This window comes from Amborella trichopoda, chromosome 10 (genome assembly GCF_054954075.1).
Source record: "Amborella trichopoda isolate Santa Cruz 75 chromosome 10, AtrichopodaSantaCruz75HAP2 v2.0, whole genome shotgun sequence".
Lineage (NCBI taxonomy): Eukaryota > Viridiplantae > Streptophyta > Magnoliopsida > Amborellales > Amborellaceae > Amborella > Amborella trichopoda.
This window is the reverse complement of record NC_142345.1, coordinates 12109134-12123380: the sequence shown is the minus strand read 5'-3', so window position 1 is coordinate 12123380 and position 14247 is coordinate 12109134. Positions and strand designations below refer to the sequence as shown.

General features: G+C 31.7%; 1 non-coding gene across 1 annotated transcript; it reads right to left on the bottom strand.

The window, feature by feature from the left end:
• Window positions 1-3913: 3913 nt before the first annotated feature.
• LOC18428322 (heavy metal-associated isoprenylated plant protein 7) lies at window positions 3914-12816 on the bottom strand. Its single transcript, XR_002279980.2, has 5 exons — window positions 12630-12816; window positions 10479-10653; window positions 7116-7318; window positions 5059-5146; window positions 3914-4434 (listed from the first exon to the last, which is right to left on the bottom strand). It is a non-coding gene; the product is annotated as a heavy metal-associated isoprenylated plant protein 7 (transcript).
• Between the last annotated feature and the right edge of the window lie 1431 nt (window positions 12817-14247).

Below are 14247 nucleotides of genomic sequence, written 5' to 3'. Positions count from 1 at the left end.
AACAATTCTTCACAGTGCTAGCTAACATCAGTCATTCCAACTAAAAAATCCATGAACAACAGATAAAAAAAATACAGTTTTGCATTAAAAATATAATAACATGCATTTTTTTGCATAAATAATCTATCAACATACAATTTTTTCAACAAAAACTTTAACAATAAAAATTTAAAATATGGTTTAATACCTCATGATAATTAAAACCTTGTCACAATTTTCACATCTTTTCGAAAAATAATCATTTTTCAAAAAATTCGAGCATGGAAAACAAAAAAAAAAGTACAGCAAACTCAAACAATAAAAATTAAAAATTGGGTTTAATACATCATGATAATCAAAACCTTATCACGATTTTCACATCTTTTAGGAAAATCATCATTTTTCAAAAAATTCGATCATGGATAAAAAAAAAAAAAAAAAAAAAAAATACAGCAAATTTTCAAAAAATTCGATCATGGATTACAAAAACAAATTCGATCATGGATTAAAAAAAAAAATTAACAAATTTTCAAAAAATTCGATCACGCATTAAAAAAAAAAAATCACAAATTTTCAAAAAATTCGATCATGGATTACAAAAAAAAATTCGATCATGGATTAAAACAAAAAATCACAAATTTTCAAAAAATTCAATCATGGATTACAAAAAATTCGATCATGGATTACAAAAAATTCGATCATGGATTACAAAAAATTCGATCATGGATTACATAAAATTCGATCATGGATTACAAAAAAAAACAAAACATAAAAAAACAAAAAATTCAATCGTGGATTACAAAAAAAGAAAAAAACAATTCGATCATGGATTACAAAACATTCAATCATGGGTTACAAAAAAAAAACAAAAAACAAAAAATTCGATCATGGATTACAAGAAAAAAAAACAAACATTTCGATCATGGATTACATAAAATTCGATCATGGATTACAAAAACAAAAAAAACAAAAAATTCAATCGTGGATTACAAAAAAAGAAAAAAACAATTCGATCATGGATTACAAAAAATTCAATCATGGATTACAAAAAACTCTATCATGGGTGACAAAAAAAACAAAAAACAAAAAATTTGATCATGGATTACAAAAAAAAAAACAAACATTTCGATCATGGATTACAAAAAAAAAACAAACATTTCGATCATGGATTACAAAACATTCGATCATGGATTACAAAAAATTCTATCATGGGTTACAAAAAAAAAAAAAAAAACAAAAAATTCGATCATGGATTACAAGAAAAAAAAACAAACATTTCGATCATGGATTACAAAAAATTCGATCATGGATTACAAAAAATTCTATCATGGGTTACAAAAATAAAAAATAAAACAAAAAATTCGATCATGGATTACAAAAAATTCTATCATGGGTTACAAAAACAAAAAATTCGATCATGGATTACAAAAAAAAAAAAAAAAACAATTCGATTATAGATTACAAAAAACTTGATCAAGTATTACAAAAAATTCGATCATGAATTACAAAAAAAAAAAAAAAAAAAAAAAAATTGTTCTTCACAGAGTCATCTTACATAAGCCATTTTAACTAAAAAATCCACCTCTAAGTGAATAAATTACATCCAATTGAGTACATTTTCTGATAAACAACAATATAAGGAATCAAAACCCTAAATTTCTAACACATTATTTCTAATATATCATGAAAAAAAAACAGCGGAATTTTGATTCCGCAGACATCTCTGTGTTCATCTCAAATTTCATCCCGTAATTGACCAAATTACATAAAATTGAAGATTTTAAATCATAATAGACACAATAAAGCTTAAAAGCCCTACAAATTGAACTCATTATCTTCAAAATATGTAGTGAAATTAATCATATGGCAGAAAAAAAAAAAAACCCAAACTTCTTACCTGATTTTGTGAATCGAAGCCTTCAATCTCCAAAAAACTCTGTTTTTCTCAACGATTATCACAAATTAGTAACAAAAAGTTTTGATGCACAACTTTACGATCAAAATGCCTACAAATTTTAAAAGATTCATGCCCTATTTGGCATGAAACACAAGGAAAGGCGGAAACCCTAAAAATACAAGTTTCGTGATCCAAAAACACCAAATTTTTCAACCATTTAATCCGTGTAAAAGTTGAATAAAGCTGTTTACAACCTGCAAATTAGATTAAATGCCAAAAAAAACAAGAAAAATGATAAAAAAATGACAAATTTCGAAGAATCCCGTGAAGAATACTGTGTAACCCGTGTTCTTCACGGGACTCGCCGATTCCGTACAGTGAATCGGCGGTCACTGTGCAGAATCGTCCGGTTCTCTCTAGAACCGGACGATTCCTTTTTTTTACAACGATTCGATCATTTCATGACGATTTTTTAGTCGAATCGGACAAGTCTAGTTTGACTCGGCCTTTTTTTTAAACAATGATTAGGAGGAAAAAAGGGGATCTAATGGAATTCAGCATAGAAAACGCAAAAGAAACTGTAAAACCGTTTGCGTACAACTGAGTGCCCCATGTAGCAGTGTTTGCAGCTTGACTGTCATCGTCGTACCATGGCCAGTATAAAGAGACCATGAAAACCAAGAAAATATCAAAATACCCTCATTCACGCTCAATTTTAAACGCGCCTTTACCTCACTCAATTACGGTACCATACCCTCGTTGCCTGGCATCTATTGTTTAGGACAAAATTCTGAAAAGGAAAAGTATCCCGTCTACATCGTGACTAAGATTTCACATCACCAAGCCAAAAATTATTCTTATATTTTATTTTAGAGAAAATTACTTATAGATCCGAAAAAATATGAAACTCCAGTGTATTGGAAATCACAACTAAAATCCGTCAATCAACTTTTTTTTAAACGAAATTGCCTCTTGACCTTAAGAATTTTAATTTTTTTTTTTATGTTTTTTATTTAGTAAGGGTAGTTCGAGATTAAAATCTTCGGACTGATAGTTCTCTCCTTTTAAAAAAAAAACCAGGCTTCCATCCTCATATCGCTCTTTGTTTTATAAAACAATAACGGTCCAAGAATGTGAACCTCATACCACTTGTTATCATCTCAAAAAAAAATAGCGGTCTAAAAATATTAATCTCGAACCGCTCCTTCTCTCCCCAATTTCTCTTCTCACTTGGAAACCAGGGTGCACTCTCTTTCCCACTTCAAAAAGAAATATATCTTGCCTTAATCATGAAAAGCCCCAAATTCATGACCGATTGTAAATAATACTTTGCAAAGTATACACAACTTGGCAAGTTAATGCGGGAGAGGAGCGGTCCGAGGTTCTAATTCTCGGACTGCTATTTTTTCAAAAAATTAAGAGCAATCCGAAGATAAGGACTTCAGACCGTTGTTTTTGTACAAGAAAATAGAACGATCGGTTCGAGGATTCTAACCTCAAACCATTGCTACTATTTTTTTTTTTAAAAAATGCAGTTCGAAAATGTCATCCCCGGCCTGAGAGGTAATTTTGTCAAAAAACAGTTGTGTTGACCAAACTTAGTTGTAATTTCCAGGTATATACGGAGCATACATTTATCTTTATTTTAATTTTTACTTAAGTAATTTGTTTATTTAAATTTTGATGTATAAGTGTATTTTATTAAATATAACTAAATTTATTTGATTAAGTATTTAAATAAAAATAACCGAAATAACTCTAAATTTATTTTGGCCAATATTTTTTATTATTTTTATTCAATTATACATAGAAATATGGAACTAAAATCAAAATTTCAAATTAATATTATTTCTAAATAAAAACTTCAAAATAAAAAAACAAAATTCAACGGTTAGCCCTTAAATGAGCCTGGTTCAATCTGAACCATTACAAGGTGCACGTGTACCTTTTAAATGGTCACATGCTGTGGACGTAGTACCAACTCGAATGAAAATTCCTCAATTTTTGGTCTTCTCATTCACATTCTACTCAAACGACTCAGAAAATCAAAACCCCATTATATTACTAGAATAAGTAAGAATACAAGAATTAAACTTTGCATAAAAACTCCAAAAAAAAAATAAAAAAAAATATTAACAATAATGTGTAATAATGGGGATTTTAACCCCAATTTCAGCAATTAATTGAAAGCAAACTGAGACGAGGAGATCTCACTTCCATTCACATGACAGTGCAAGCATTGGGGTTCTCATCACTAAACAACTGGGGTGGAGGCTGGGCATACTCTGTGTAATAATAATATTTCGAAGGCCAAAATTCATTCTTTTTTGGGTCATCTTTCTTTTCATCGTCCCCTTCTCCTTCCTTCTTCTCCTCTGCTTTTTCGTCTTCCTTCTTCTCTCCCCCCTCTTCCTTCTCTTCTTTCTTCTCTTCTTGGGGCAGGATCACTGCGTGCTTGCCTGTAGTCTTGTACACGTGCGCGACCACTTTCGCTGGATCGATCACTCCTTTCACAGTCACTTGTTCGCTTGTTAGATTGGTTTCAGCCGACTCCACACCTATAGAGTTGTCGAAATATGATTTGTTTCTTGATTTACTATTTTCTCAATTTTCTGATCTTTTATGTTTTATGAGACATAGGTTTTTGGATTGGTCTAATTTTCTTCTACTTAATTCTTTTTTTATGTTTGCTATGGTCCAGTCAATTAATGACCACTCCGAGTAACTCACCTCTGCAAAGGGGCAGGGACATTGGCCGAGTCGAGTGTTGATACTCCCCATTTTTTACTTTTTTTTAATTTTTTGTTGAATATAGACTGGCCCTTTGGAATCACCCCTGATGGACTTGGCAGATCTGAGACCCTATCAAATGACCAAATTCATGTTTTCGTGACACTTCATGTCTTGTGGGTCCCATTTTCTCTATATCTCAGTCCATTAACTGGTTGGACAGTAAAATAATGGCCAGGATACCATTATGTAATATTTTTTTATTAAGGTTCATTTATGTGTTAAAGAGGTTATATCCTCAAAATTTGGGGTCCTAAAAGTAATCCCTGGGTTATATCTTCAAAATTTGGGGTCCTAAAAGTAATCCCTCTGGTTTTTTCGCTCCACTAATACATGAAAAATTTATTTCGACTTTTCTAAGAAATTAAATTTAGCTGGTAAAGAGACCATACCTTTCATCTTTTGAATCTTCTTTTTTAATACTTGAGCACATGCATCACAATGCATCCCCACCTTTAACACCACAGTTATCATAGTAGGCTGCACAAAATTGATAGCAATATGCATTTATATTTGGTAAGTTAAGTATATATCATTTTACTGCTCTTTTATTTCATATCGTTTGTTTCCAGTCGTAATCTAGATGATGCATTAATTCAATTATGTGCCATACAATGTGTCATAATTCATTGGTCCAATTTAATTGTTACCCCGATATGTCAAAATCAGCATGGTATGACCACCTCTACAGTATGAGCACCAAAGCAAAACTTCAATAAACTCTTTATGCCTATTGCCATCCTCTCCTACCATCCTGTGTTATTAATTAGGTTAGCTCATTTATGGATGAGTATCTCATGCCTTCGGGGATGCATGCTCCCAACCTGGTTTATTTGGATTGAGGATTTTATACATTTCTCTAATCATTGCAAATCCATTTTTATATGAGATATATAGATTTGAAGCTCCAAAAATAATGTAAATTAAAGAATTGCAATGAACAGTTCAGTAGAACGAGTTTAGGCCTATAATGTTTTTTTTTTTTTAAATTCCTTCTGATTCATGACTTGAGATGGAGATGATAGATCTTAGAGATTTAGATTGAGGAGTATATACTATGCCCCCTCAGGAACATAGTTTATTTCTACTCCTTCCGTGAGAAGACCTACTTGGGAGCATTTTTTCAGTCTGAAATTTTGGGAACCATTTAAGAATTGTTCTTAAAAAAACAGTTTTGAAATTTAAATTTTCTAGCACTTAGATCTCACCATCTAAATATTAAATGGTCTCTATTTAATCTCGAGACATGTTTTTTGAGTACTTACAAGGTACAATTAAGAAATTCTTTCATTGAGGTCAATCTATGTGTTGAAGAAGTTCCATCCCTAATATTTTGGGGTCCGAGAATTATTTCTACATGAGATCTTACCCAAGGGAGTAACTATGAAATTTTACCCAAAGGAGTAAATGCACATTCTACTCCTGTAGGAGTAGAAAATCTTTGGCTAGATTGAATATCCATCTGCAAAATAGTTTTTTGGAAGGTTCTGTCCTCACCCTCTATAAAAATAATAGTGAATACCATTAGAATTTAGAGGACCCTTTAGCGTCGCCCCCCTTTGTTCGTGGACATCAATAAAATGCCATAGTATTGTGCTCCAATGGGTACAGAGCCAACTTGGTACATCACTATTCTCTCATGTTCGATGATGGAACCCTACTTACTGGTGCAACATTGCTAAAGCACTGTCAAGTGGATAGATGTAAAATAAAAAGAAGGAAAATTATTTCATGCGCGTTGGACCGCATGACTACATATATCCCATAAGTGTAAAGCATCCATCTTAAAGATGGATGCAAGTAGGTGTTCCATCTAAAAACAATAGAAACTAACGGTCCAAATATTTTCTTACTAGAATTATTATTTCTAATTTTTAAAATTTACTTATATTTTTTATATTCATGATCTTCATGTTAGAGATTACCTTCGTAAGTCCAAAAATCCATCTTAAAAATAGATATTATTAATAGGCCCGCATTTCTACCCATGCGGGTAAGCCGCATAGAAACCGGGTCCTAAAAAAAAAAAAAAACAACCATTTAACCACCACCCACTAAAAACAAAAAACATTATTAGAGCTGATTATGAAAATTTTCGACCCCTTGCTATCACTGGCTAGTTTATTATTAAATTAAAACCAATAAAATAATGGCAATAACTAGTGGTTGCTTTAAGGAAAACTCCAGAGCCATAATCACCAGGCTCGAGGCTCCATTATTTTATGCTTACATTAACCGTTATTTCATTCTTCTATGATTATAGAGATTATTATATTACTGATTTAACAATAACATCAATAATTATGTGTTGTTGAGCTCTTAATCCAACACCCTTAAATGAGAGTTCAAATCTCAAGTTTAATGGTAAACTTGAAAACAACATTGGGTATATTGAAAATTTGTGTGATTTGGATAATTAAAAACAATAATTGTGTGTTTAGTGGCAAACCTCTTCCTTCTTCTCTTCGGGCTTCGCATTTTCTTTGTCATCTTTCTTCACTTCTTGAGAGGCAGGCTTTGGAATTGGAGATATAATCTCTGCTTTTCTCTTGCTTTTCTTTTGAATTCTCTCACAAACCTTCACTGGATCGGGTTTGTTCCCTTTTACCACTACCTTGCGAGACTTGCTATCCGTTAGCACTTCTTCTACACCTGAAGGATTAGTGTATGAGAGAAGAGAAGGCAAACATGAGAGGAAAAGTTTTATATGAGTCAGTTGGCACAAAAAGGTGATGCGTATCAAGATAAGATGGATTCAGTGTTTTTCATTCTTTTCAAATTTTTGGGGACTTAATTATTTTTTTATTTTTTATGAATGTGTTTTTGTATTTTATAAAAACACTTACAAAAACACATTCATAAAAAATAAAAAAATAATTAAGTCCCCAAAAATTTGAGAAAAATGAAAAACACTGAATCCATCTTGATATGCATCACCTGACTGACAAACGTCCATATGGACATATTTCAAAGTGTGCAGGACTAAAATATTATATTGCAGTGCAATAAAAGTCTCTAAAAAACACATACTCAATTTTGTTATTTTTTATTTCTTTTAATTCATGATCACGTTGGCCTAGATCATGAATAGCTAAAAACTCATATCAAAAAATCCATCTTTAAGATGGATTTTGGAAGGAGAACGCATGTGTACACATGAGTCGGCTAACTCCTAGTCATAAAAGCCGATCCAAAATAAAATTGGGAGAAATTTATGAATAACAATATACATTTTGAAAAATACGGGCGCAAGTCAAATTTTCCTCTAAAATAACATGGATGTCAACAGAGAGACCACCCTTCAATTTTACAAAAAACAATTACAATGACATCTTCACTTGATAGGGGCGCGGATTTTGAAGTATCCTTAAATTCATATAATGTCAAATTGTCAAAAGAATAGCAACCTCGCTTGTTTTGATATTTTAGTGAAAGAATCATGGAACCAGAACTGCACGATTTTCACTGGGGCCACTTAACTCGGTAAATTACCAAAAATGCCTCTACTAATTAAGGCTTTTAAATATGGAACAAAGGATATATATATATATATATTACCGATTTGGGAGGTGCTTAACTGAATGATTTTTTTTAAAGCAACTATTTGTGGGCAAATTGGTGGGCTTTGCGCAAATATTGTTTTTGAGTGATTTCAAATGATATTTCTCAAATAAAAAATAAATCTGTAAATTATTCTTAAATGAAATATATAATAAGACTATTTAACTTCAATACAAGAAAGTCACAATCACTCTTGATCGTCAGATATATAATCAGGTGGCTAGATGTACTACTAACCGTCTCAAAGTCTCAAATAAAATTTCTCAAAATTTGTCACTTCAAATTTCACATCTGTGATGGCTAGGGGTGATTGTAATGTCTTCTGTTTCATAGATAAATAGTTTTATAGTAGGAAAAAGTTTATGTAAGGTGGCAATCTTAAAATGTAGAATTACAGATGCACCTCAAACATCTATAAAAAAATGTTGTTTAATGTTGAAAAACCCTATAATTTATCATCTCAACATCGAGATGAATGAATATAGAAAAAAAAATAAAATGATTTTGAGTCTCAGAAATAGTGTATCTTGCACCACATTATCTAGACCATCCATTTTTAAGATTTTCATATATTTATAGATCGACTTGATTTTAACCATTTTTGGAGTTTAAAATTTTATAATTAGATATAAAAATAATAGATTTTCAAATAAGGATGTGGTTTTTGTAAGGTTTTAACCTTAAAATGTAAAAATATAGACGCACATAAAAAAATCCATCGGAAAATGTTGTTTTAATGTTGAAAAGCCCTCTAACTTATCATCTCGACATCGAGAGAAATGAATATGAAAAAAAAATAAAAAAAGATTTTGAATCCTAAAAGTAATGCATTTTACAATACTTTATCTAGACAGTACATTTTCAAGATTTTCACATGTTTATAGATATACTTGATTTTAACAATTTTTAAAATTTAAGATTTTATAATTAAATGTAAAAATAGATTTTTAAATAATCCTAAAAATATTTTACACCAAAATTACATGATAAAATTTAGAAGGCGACTCAATTGCATTGTTCAAAGGTTGCAACCTTATGGAAACCACACCCTTTGTCAAAAGAGCCCGTGGAAAAGGACAGTTAGTGACGTAGGTTACCTTCCAGCAGGTGCTGACATTTCCTACAGTTTTACATGCGTAGGAAATCTGAGTGAACTATCCTCAACTAAAATGATTGGATAATAATTACCCTACGCTCTAGTAAAATGATTTTGGTGCGTTGCACGCTTAAATGTTAGGATTGTATATTATGGGATAATTTATTTTGGGAATAAGGAGTTAAGGAAAATCGTTCCCTTCGTCTGGATCATCGCAAAATCGAACCGAAATGGTTAATTATATATGGGCTTGGAAGCGGTTTAACCGGCCAAATAAGTAAACAGGTCGATTCAACCGCTCTAACCGGACAAGTCCTGGGCGGTAAAAAAGGTGTTAAAAAAAAAAAAAATACTAAAATGTGAAAAACATATAAAGAGTTAAAACAAACCACATTCAAATGAAGTTGAAAATTAATGAAAGAAATGGATTTTAAAAGACGTTATATTTTCCAAAGGCTATTTTTGAAATTTTCTAAAAGTGATGAGAAGATATAAAAAGTGAGTATTAAAACAAATTTCAATCTTTACCATAATATAAAAAATATTAAAAAATACATTACAAATCAAATTTTTTATTTTTGAGAATTTATATACAACTTTTTGAATTTTTTTTTTTAAAATACAGGTTGATCACCCTAACCGCCCAAAACCTGATTTAACCCAGCAGTCAACGGCTAGATCGGGTGATTTTGAGAACCATGGTCGGGAGACGCATTCTTATATTTGATGGATGCAAATGGGTGGTCTGTCTTAAAGCAGTTGAAACTAATGGTCCAAATATATTTTTATATTTAAATTTAAAAATTTATTTATTTATTGATGATCTCCATGTTAAAGATTATATGTTCTTAAAAATTGGGTCCAAAAATCCATTTCAAAAATCTATTTTTGAAGAGAGGACTCATTTCTCCATGGACTCATAATTAATTCTAGTCATCGAATATCAAATTAGATCAGATAACGTAGAGTATGTCACAAAGTTTGATAACTCTTTTTTTTTATTTTTTTAAAGCTTCAATTGTGGTCAATGACACACTCTCAAGCATCCGATTTCAAATCTAACAGCCAGAAATGATAGTTCCTTATATAAAAGATTAATAGTTTTATTGTCCACATTTCCATAAATTTTTAGTATCCAAGAGAGAGTGGTCTCACCTTCAAATCCTTTGAGGGAGCGTTGAACCTTTCTAGCACAACCTTCACAATGCATGTCTACTTTGAGGATGACCTCATTTGGGTTTCCCTCTTCTTCCTTCTTCTCCACTCCCTTCTTTTCTTCTTCCTTATTTTCTTCTTTTTTTTCCTCTTTCTTTTCCTCTTCCTTCTTTTCCTACAAAATTTAATCCAAAAATGATTACATAGAGAACATACACTACCTGGCCAATTGGGTTTCTTCTCAATTATTTTATTAAATTAACCAAAAATACATAGGGTTATATAAAAACAGTAATATATTAGCCTTCTAAATGATAATATAAGGAATTATAGAACCCAAAATATAATGTCCTATTTATAGGATAAGAGTTTCTTCTTTTTCTTTTTTTCCTGAACTTTTGTGAAATAAGGGCAAAATGGTCATTTTTCTAGGGATACAAACATATATGGAGATTTGTAACAGTTGAAAGGAGGATGATAGCTTTTGCAGAAGACCTCTTTCCGAAATTGGTTCGTTACCAAAATGGGAAGTGCACCAAGCACAAGCTGTGTATGATAATAAGGAAATGGAACATCCACCGTTCATCTCAAAGTAAGACATTAACGAATTTTTTCTTCGTCTTTGGATGTCTAATGTCTACCATTCACGATGGTTAGGATACGCGTGCCTGTCGATGTGGCGTAGCATACACCATATGATATATATACATCATATGAGCATGGTACACTTCCTCTTCCTTTGAATAGGAAGCCCATTTTTAGAAGGAAAATGTTAGTTAATTTAGATGGTTAGGATATTCTTCTTTCTCATTGATTAAGTAACTAGCTGAGTAGGAAGCGGCGTATGGGATATCCCTCATCGAGGAGTGTGTGAGATCTACACCGTCCAAATGCATGGACGGTGCTGATGGCTGCAGCCCTATAGAAACTTCATCCTTTTTAAAATCCGCTATTCACTGAAAAATATCGAAATATTGGGCTACAACATTGAAATTAACTGCTATCTTATTTTCGGTCCCAACCGCCTTTCGTCAATAGATAAGGCACTTTACCCAAAAATGAAGTTTTCTTTTTCCCACATTTACTGAAACTTGAATACTCAGATAAATAAAGACAAAAGTACATTGAATTCAAATCTCAAGAAATTCACCAAAATGAACCGAAATTTGAAACTTCATAATTTTTTAAGATGATTCTACTAAAATTAAGCAAATATTTGAAAGTTGAAGGTAAAAAATGACGGAAAATTCAAGGATTTTACTGGAAAAAGCATGATACCTTTTGCTCAATCCTTTTTCTTTTGTTTTTTTTTTCTTTTTTTGAAAGTTAGGAAATTTAATCTTTCTCAAAAAGAAAAAAATTGAAATGACAGGCAGTCAAGAAAAAGTTAAGGAATCTGCATATCTTATCTTTTAAAAACAAAGCAAATTTGAAGCATGCAAATTAAGGTTTTCCAACCAAAGTAACAAAAACAGAACCCAAATTTTGAATGAACAAAGAAGCTTTATAATTTTGAGTAAATTAGTGAAAAGCATAAATCTCACTAATGACTAAACAAAAATGAAGAAGAAGAACAAAATTTTTTATAGAAAGTTATTTACTCGGAAAAAAAATGCAGAAATAATGGTGGAACTGCACTTTGGAAGGCTTGAAAAAAAAATCTTTCAAAATGAAGGCAGAACTTTTAGAATATTTAGGCAAAACTCAAAAGTAACCACTCAGTGAAGTAGCAAATCAAAGTCACTAACTGTAAAAGGCCAAATAGAAATTTCAGAAACAGAGAGAGAGAGCAGAAGTTCTGCAGGAAAGAGAAGCAATGCTTAATTTCATAAATAAAAGGCCCATAAAAACAATGTGAAATCCAAAAAAATGGAGATTTAGAAGAAAATCAAAATAATCTTTTTGAAACGGAGCGAAGTTGATGCCTAAACTTCCCAAAAGAAAATGAACGCTTTTGCAGAGATGTGAAGCTGAAATTACACAAAGAGAAAAAGATCATACCTTGTATTATGTTTTTCGATGAAAAAGTGTAGAAAATAAATGAAAATGAAAATTTCCTAAAGAAAAAAGCACACAAAATCTGAAAAGTTTATAAAGACTGAAAAGGAAGCTTTTATTTACAGAGTATGTAATGGAGGAATTTAGACTTACTTCTCCCATTTCCAAAGGAGATATGAAGCAGCTCAGCAACTAATGCTCCATACAAAAACCCTATTTCCTTGTGCACTAACCAAAAAGCCCCTCTCTCTCTCTCTCTCTGCACCTAGAGGGCCTGAGAAAACTCACAGACGGTGCAAGCGCTGTAATTTTATTACGAGAAATGACATAATTTGTCTCTAGCTTCTTACCAAATGACATAAACACCCAAAACCTTTCTTGAGTGTCCAGGTGTTCCTTTGGTGGCCTAATGACGTTTTAGCCTTAAGTCGAAATTATGTCTTATAACATGTGTGAAATTACGTAAATATTGACAACTTTTTTAAGCAAATTATTAGACGAATAATACAAAACGAAAATTCACACAACTCCATACACAATTCAGGCTGGCAACGGGCCAGCTGCTCTAGCGAGGCCTTAAGTAAGTGGGCCCACTGCACAAAAGTGGCCTGACAGCCAGGCTTCGTCCAAGTCACCATGGCCCAAGAATCAGGCCGAGCTAGGACCAGGGTCATGTTAGGCCGGAGTGGTTTGGCCCAGCTTGGCCCTCTTAGTTTTTACATTTTTTTTTGTCCTTTGTTTTTGGCCTAGCTTTGCAGTGTTTTGATAGGGCTGGTCCTAGACTAGGACCTCTTTGGCTTGATCCACACCAGACTAGGACCTCTTTGGCTTGATCCACACCAGGCTGGACCTAAACCGGCTCTATGGGGCTAGTGCAAATTAAGATGGAGAAGAGGTAGATGAAAATGTTTTTTTAACTCATGTAAAAAAACCCAGGAAAGAATTTGGAGAGAGAGTGAAAAGAGGGGAGAGAGTGAAGAGCAAATAGAAAAACGTAACCAAAGAAATAAATTTTTCCCTTGACTGATCTTTTACAGGTGAAATGGATCTCCACGTGGGCTGCAGGAAAAAACAAGGATCACAGTCATTATGTCCTCTGCCCTTGGCCTTTTCCATGGAAGGGCACAATGGTCATTGCCAAAAATATGGGTTTTGAACATATGAGGGTATAACCGTCTTTTTTCGAAGATATGGTTATACTAAAGATACTTTGAAAGAAGATAAGTGTTACTTAATTACAATACATAAATAAAGGAGAAAAAGAAATTTGTCAACCTAACGTATAAGCGCACCCATGTAGTGTTTTATTTTTAAATTTTAATTTTTTTTTACATATTTAAATCACTTAAGGTTCGTGGATTTGAAAAATAAATATATAATAAAATATTAAATTTTTTTATACAGATAAATTGGTCAAAATATTTTAAAGTTTGTTAAACTATTTTAATCAATTTATTTTTATAAATTAATTTTTAAATATTCTTATTAAATACGTTTTAATTAAAAGTGTGGACTTTCAAATTTCAAGTAATTTAGATTTATAAAAAAATTATTAAAACTTAAAAAAAAAAGTTTATATAATGTTGCAACCTTAAAATATAAAATTAAAGATGCACCCCAAAAATCCATCATAAAAAGTTGTTCGGATGTTAGAAAATCATTTAATTAATCATCTCGACATCGATATGCTTGAATATGAAAAGAAAAAAAAGATTTTTTAGTCCTCAAAATAGTGTATCTTGCAACACATTATCTGGACCGTCCATTTTCA